The sequence below is a fragment of the Cyphomyrmex costatus genome, unplaced genomic scaffold (genome assembly GCF_001594065.2).
Source record: "Cyphomyrmex costatus isolate MS0001 unplaced genomic scaffold, Ccosl1.0 scaffold245, whole genome shotgun sequence".
In the NCBI taxonomy this organism is placed as follows: Eukaryota; Metazoa; Arthropoda; class Insecta; order Hymenoptera; family Formicidae; genus Cyphomyrmex; species Cyphomyrmex costatus.
The window spans coordinates 161,905-169,168 of record NW_017276532.1 but is presented as its reverse complement, the minus strand read 5'-3'; the positions used below and the strand labels follow the sequence as shown (position 1 = coordinate 169,168).

Genomic DNA, 7,264 nt, shown 5'->3' with positions numbered 1-7,264 from the left:
AGAGAGAGAGAGAGAGAGAGAGAGAGAGAGAGAGAGAGAGGAAGTGTGAGTATCGTCGTCGACAATGAAAAAGAGGAATGTCCTACAAAAAAATAAATTGTCTCATTGAATCGACGAATAAAGGACGATGCTGATGAACAAAGTCACAGCCTCTGTTAACGGCGGAATTTTAACGTTATCGGCAAAAATGAGAATAGAGAAAGAAAGAGAAGAAAGGAACGACCGGTGATGCGGCAAACATGGTTGACGACAAAGTCACGAGTGGTTTTGTTTTATCACATTTTTTTTTATCCATATATATGTATATATATATATATATATATATATATAGATAATATATACTCTAAACGATGGATTTCCTAAGAAAAAGGATATAGCGTGTGAAAGCCGATATGATCATCGAGGAGAAAAAACGAAGGACTCGTGAAACTTGTTCGCGTTGCATTGTTGGAAGGGTTTTGCAGGGCATAATAATATCGATTAGGGAACACTTGTTGCGGGTGAATGGAAAGCGCGAGGCAAGTGTGACCTAAGCTCTCTGAAAGAGCATCGAAAGAAAGATTTATGCCGTTTCTAACTATATATAGTCGAGAGAAAAGGATAAAAGAGATTTGCGTTAAGGAAAATGCTCTGTAATGAGAAACAGCGATTAATTATCGTAAAAAATTCTTTTCACATATTGTCGGAAAAAAATATCTCGCTAATTATTCCGAGAAGATGAACACGAATATTTCAGCATTCATATTTTTTTCGTAAAAACTTTACGTCTAATAAAAATCTAATACATACGTCTAATAAACCATTTTCGATAGCGGTAAATTATATCCCTCGTTGATCGTTAAATGCCGGAAAATGGAAACGGCCATTAAATTACGGAATTTATTACCAATTTGAATTTGCGCACGATTACCATTTGAATCGCGTATTATAGTGAATGCACGATTATAATCATCGTTAGCAAACAAATTTAAAAAAATATATATACCTATATAATAAACTTTTATATTGTTATTTTTGCGTTCTTTTAAATTTCTTATGAGACAATAAGTGTCTTATCCAACAAATTCTAGTCTCAGCTCGATCTGATTAGTTTAAAAACAATTAATATCGTAATTTTTATTGTTCGTAAAATAAGTTTGAGAAACACTGTTACATCGCTATATATATGATTATTAACACGATAGTATCTAAACTCGAACTCGTATTAATAACAATGTGTCATTGAGTGCACGTATTTTCTATCGTAAATTTGTTTGGAGTAATATTTTCTTTGTGTTTATTCTTAATACTTAAATATATTTTCTGAAACAACATTTAGATCATATTATACTATATTCTTACAATAGCAGGTACGTATCGGATCTATCTTTCTTGATACGGCATTAACATCAGGCCTCTTGGTCTAGGGGTATGATTCCTGCTTTGGGTGCAGGAGGTCCCGGGTTCAAATCCCGGAGGGGCCCGATATTTTTTTTTTTTCCCAATTATTTTATTTATCAGTAAAATGCATGTTGAATCGGAAAATATATGTTAAGATTGTTTAAAGATTAAATGTAAAATTCCATGTAATTTTATAGTTTTTTAGAACCTTAATGTCTTTGTAATCTATAGCTGTAATTAATAAGTTTGCACTTGATTCATTTAGAATAAAAAATCTTTTCTGTATTTTTCTTGTGTGCGTGTTAATAAATGTAATGTACATACGTAACAAGATCTCTCTCTCTCTTTCTCTCTCTCTCTCTCTCCGATCATTCTGCATTCGGTTTGAACAGCGTATTGGAGCAGCAACGCTTACGCGTCTCTAGTTCCGTTCGACAGTTGAAAAAACAGTTCAATGAGCGCACCGTGATTCTTTGTTACAATTGGTCTGTGCATTTAGATTCAACAAAGAATTGAAGGCAAGAACCAATAACATTAAAAAAATCATTGAGCGCTGACTGAGTGTTTCATATCCGCGCGAGATAGCTAGAGAACGAAAGATTGCACCACGCTAACTCGAATTGACCAATCAGGATCGACTGCGGCTGACTACGCCGACTGCGGCGACACCGAGCGACAATTAGCGACGGTACCAGAAATGACAGGTAGGTTAACTGCATGGAGAGTGGCAGCACCAGGCGGCAGTGGAGAGAGCGCGAGAGAGCGCATGCTCGAGAGCTCGAGTTCCTCGATGGTCAGGCAAAAACACAGCTGGTCTACGAATCTCAAAGAGAGCTGACGTTCGAACGGCTATCAATGTGATTTCAACGAATTTGTACCGACTTGTCGGAGCCGAGCGCCAGGGCTCGCGCGAACCTGCGGCAAGTTGTACGGAAGGTCCAATCGCGACTGTTCCTCTGTAGTGAATGATGCGACTGATGCGAGTGCGTCGCCCGATATAATCTGGGGAACAACGCGGTGTCTCGAAACCACGAGGATATCTCGCTTGGCTCGGCCCTGGATACAAAGGAGTGTCCTGCCACTGTCTCGACGCGTCCTTACCGTGAGTCTTTTATCTCCCACGCAAATATATACTTTGCTTCTCTTCCTCGAAGAGATTTTTTTCTAACCTTTCCTTCAGTCGGATCTAGCCGTGAGATTCAGGTCGTATGACGGTGAGATCCCGTTTTTCGAGTCTACTCCGAGACCTATCTATCGCAACTCGACGCGGCGCGACGCGACGCGGTGCGACGCACTGCATCGAAAACCTTCGAGATCGGAGTAACGGAGGATGCGATTCATGCTGAAAACGTTTTATGAAATCGCGCGAATCTTCATTTTTTAATTGTGTGGTTTTTTGAGCTGCATAGAACACCGCTGTTCCGCGTGCTTATCTTGAGCATTCGCGATGATACGTGTCTGGGGACCTTTCCTCTTGGTTTACCTCCAGTTTGATCTCAGGGTACAAAAATGCATTTTTTTTTTTCATAGATAAGGCGCTCCATCACCGGTGACTTTTTTACGCGTTGTATCAAAACAACTTGTTCATTTTCGCGTATGGTAAATTATTTTAATACAGAAAGAAACAAGAATAATCCGTGTCAGTTGAATTTTTTTAATTAAAAAAGAAATATCGAAAAATCAAATCAACTTTATTTTTATATACTCATAATTATCGCTATGACAAAGAAGAGTTTAATTACTTTTTTACGTACTTTTAAGAGTTTTGTTATTTTCTAATTAAAAGAAAATTACGTTAACATATAATTTTACAACTTGCTCATTTTTGCATACAGGAATGTATAATTATTATTTTAACGTAGAAAGATTACACGAGAATAATCTGTATTAGTTGAATTTTCTTAACAAATAAAGAGGTAGTCAAAAAATCAAACCGAGTTTGATTTTTATCTAAAATGTATTCGTAGTTATCGCTGTAAGAAAATGTTTAATTACTCTTTTATGAACGTTTAAGAGTTTACGCTTTTTTCTAATTAAAAAAAAAATATCGCGCGCGAGTAAAGTATACATTACATAAACTTATAATACATATATTATAATTCAACAACTCGTTCATCTTCGCGTACAGGAAGTAATTATCTTAATGCGGAAAGAATACGAGAATTATCTGTTAGTTGAATTTTTTAAATGAAAAGAGATACGAAAAGTCAAATTAAGTTCAACTTTTATAATGTATTTATGGTTTTGGTTGTGATAAAGAAAATGTTTAGTTACTTTTCTATGTACGTTCAAGAGTTTATGCTCTTTTCTAATTAAAAGAAAATATCGCGCGAGTAAAGAATACGTTACATATAAATTTATAACACATTATATTTTAATAACTCGTTCTTCATCTTCGCGTATGGGAACCTAGTAATTATTTTAATGCAGAAAGAATACAAGAATGATCTATGTTAGTTGAATTTTCGAATTTAAAAGAGAGAGGTATCGTCGGAATATCGTATAAAGTTTAACTTTTATTTATAATATATTCATAGTTATTTCTATGACAAAGGAAAGAGTTTAATTACTCTTCTATGTGTACGTTTAAGTTTATATTGTTCTTTAAATAAAAAAAATAATATTACGCCTCAGAGTGACGAATATTTTACATAAATTATAACATATGTGTATTATTGATTGTTTTGATTCTCTTTTTTTCTTGCGATTTATTCTTTGTTAATGATATTGCACACAACAATTTTATGAATTGAATCTCGACACATTATCTCGTGCTCACGTATTAATTTCAGAATTTCATTTCTTCTTTGTGGAATATAAAACAATAACATTGCGCGTACATGTTTCCGGCTTAATCGACGAAAATTCAATAATGATTGTAAAAAGTTTACCACAAAAACACGCTAAAAATAATATTTATGCGAAAATATAATAGTTATCGCCCTGTATAGCATACCGATTTTATATGCAGAATATGTAACTCTCACTCGTTCTCGGATCGTCCTAGCTTTAATTGTTATGTCAATTAACATAGATAGTTGGCCCACGCAGTTATCAATTAGACAGACGTGCACGTAGGAATCAAATGATCTCTTTGTTACAAATATAATTCTCACTTATATTTATTTATACAACTATAGAAAGACCTCAATTATAGTTTTAGGATTTAAATTTTTACTTATGAATCAAATATCTAAGAATATATTTTTTTCTTTTTTGTAAAATGTACTATTGTGTTCGATAATAAGTGAGAATTGGTGTCATATGTGTGGAAGTTATCAGTTTTAAGGAAACGAAAATTTTCTATAATTTTCTCTTGGTCGTTCTATCGATTCCTCTTGGTTTTGAAATGTGTTCTTCGAAAGTCTCGAATTAAAATTGAAAGTCACGTATCGCCATGCGTTTCTTGATTTCATATAGTCGTTTCGTTATCGTGACACTTACGTAATGCATTTCTCGCAGACGAGCGTGAATCGTGTTGCGTTTCTTAATGCGACCATTGAAAAATTTGGCGTATTTGTTATATCACATGTTTCCTCTTACCAGCCGTACAAAGAAAAGTATTGAAACGACAATATTATTGTCGAAATAGTATTGTGATAAAAATTGTTCAGTTTAAATAAATTTTAAACTGTAAAAGGTTTCGAATTAAGTATGTCGCGCGATAAAATCTGTAATAGAAAAAAAAATCGATAACACTTGATAGTAAGATTGATATTAAACGAATGATAGATGATATCACACGTTTTTACATGGATCTGTCGTTAAAAGCTATTACATTTCTCAATTACATTAAATATAATTCGCGCAGGCATTGGAGGGATGAAAATATCCCATTGGATTTTATGACCACAGGTGATAGATTTTCTCATCGGTCTGCTCTGTTTGTGTGTGTTTGTATCATGTAATATTTATGCCGATGATTGAAATGGCATTGAGAAAAATCCTATCTTGGTTGGATTAACTGGAATTCCGGTTGAAAATAGACGAATCAGAGAATTTTTTCTGGTTAAATATATTAGATATATTCTCTAGTTAGAAATAATCTGACCGGTATAATAATCAGAATCTTTTGTTCCGTCTATTTTTAACCAGCTATTTTTCTTAGTGTATCTTATTTCTGCTATTGCTAGGATGAAGTCCTGACGTATAATACGCGTTCATGTACAAAAGTGCAAATTAGCGCTTAGATAAACGACCTTCTTTGTTCTGGTATGAAACAAAACTAAGGTCGATCGATTGTCGAACACTTTCAACTACAATTTTTTCTCATATTCTACAATCGTATACACTTTGTGACGCGAAATATAAGACAAATATGAGACATCATAAATTCATGCTCTCGTCTCAGCGTGAGAGCTTCTATACATGTGTTCCACGAGACCCACGCATTGTGCGTGGGCTTTATTTGCCTTTATTTGATTGCAAGATGTATGTGTGTGTATGTACATACACATACATACACATATACATATATATATATATATATTATACATATATAAATTAATCTTAAGGTAGAAACTGAATTGCGCGGCAATCAATAAAGGTAAAAGTTATTAATTTTGTTATTAATTTTTCTAGTGTCAGAATCTTTGCATATATATAATGTTAGCTGCAAAGAGTGATACAAGAAAAATTAATAACAATTCAAAATTAATAACTTTTATTGATTATCGCGCAAGTCAGTTCTTACTTCAAGATTAATTTTCATTAATGTAACAAATTATATAAATGTATTACATGTATTTTATACAATTTATACATGTAAATGTACACATTTCGTATAAAGTCGACGGAGTTGGCGCGCGTAATTTTTTCTGATATACAATCGACCATTATGATTAGAAATATACACTATTAATCATTATGTCAAATTATACCTAATTTAACTTATCTTTAATTGTTTTGTATAAATCGCATCTGCTTCTATTCAATATATCGTTAATTTGATTAAACAATGAAGTTTAACAATTAAACTAAAAAAATGTATGAAATTTGATTCAAATTTAATTTATTATTTATTAAATGCATACATAATGATGATGCTTATTTTGAAACCACAAAAATGAATTAATTTACATTTTGGCACACGTACTCTTGAAATTCTTTGGAATGGAATCTCATTATAAAGAGTGAAAATTGACCAGTCTTGAAGAAGAATGACTTAATTTTTAATTTTTAAGAATAAGATTTCACTCTACAGAGTGAATATTCAATCTAAAAGAGAGTAGTAGTTAAAAATAACAAAATGTTATTTAACTCAAGAGATGGATTATCATTGCTTCTTTGATATCTAATAGTGTATATAAGTATCATAATAACATTACACACATCACTTTTAACACCAAGGAGAGAGAATATTGCAATTCCATTACATTCAGAAGAAATATGGAGTTTTGAGCAAACTAACTTAACTAGATTATATCAAGAATCAATAAAGCAGTAAATATTTCGATTGGAATGTCGAAAGTCTAAAGAAAATGTCTAAAGAAATGTATTAAAAAAAATGAACAAATGAAGAGAAGGAATGTTTCCAATGTTCGGTTTTTAAGTATTACTATGTGAAATAGGAAATTAATGACAATAAAAAAAGTTTAGAATAATTTAATTTTGTTTTTATCGAATTTAAAATCGTCCATAATGAAATTCTGACTGATTAAGATAAGAATTGATGTAGTAATAATTTTTATTTGAAACAAAATGAAGTCCGTGTTAGACAAAACATGCAAGAACACGCATTAGTCATCGTTACAGCATTGACTTATATAACTCATAGTGTCGCATTATATTTTTCTGCATTGCAGCACATATTTATATTGTATCTGGTGCCTCTCTGCAGAGAGAGAGAGAGAGAGAGAGAGAGAGAGAGAGAGAGAGAGAGAGA

General features: G+C 32.7%; 1 non-coding gene across 1 annotated transcript; it reads left to right on the top strand.

The window, feature by feature from the left end:
• Positions 1-1,391: 1,391 nt before the first annotated feature.
• On the top strand, positions 1,392-1,463 carry TRNAP-UGG (transfer RNA proline (anticodon UGG)). Its single transcript has one exon. It is a non-coding gene; the product is annotated as a tRNA-Pro (tRNA).
• Positions 1,464-7,264: the final 5,801 nt, after the last annotated feature.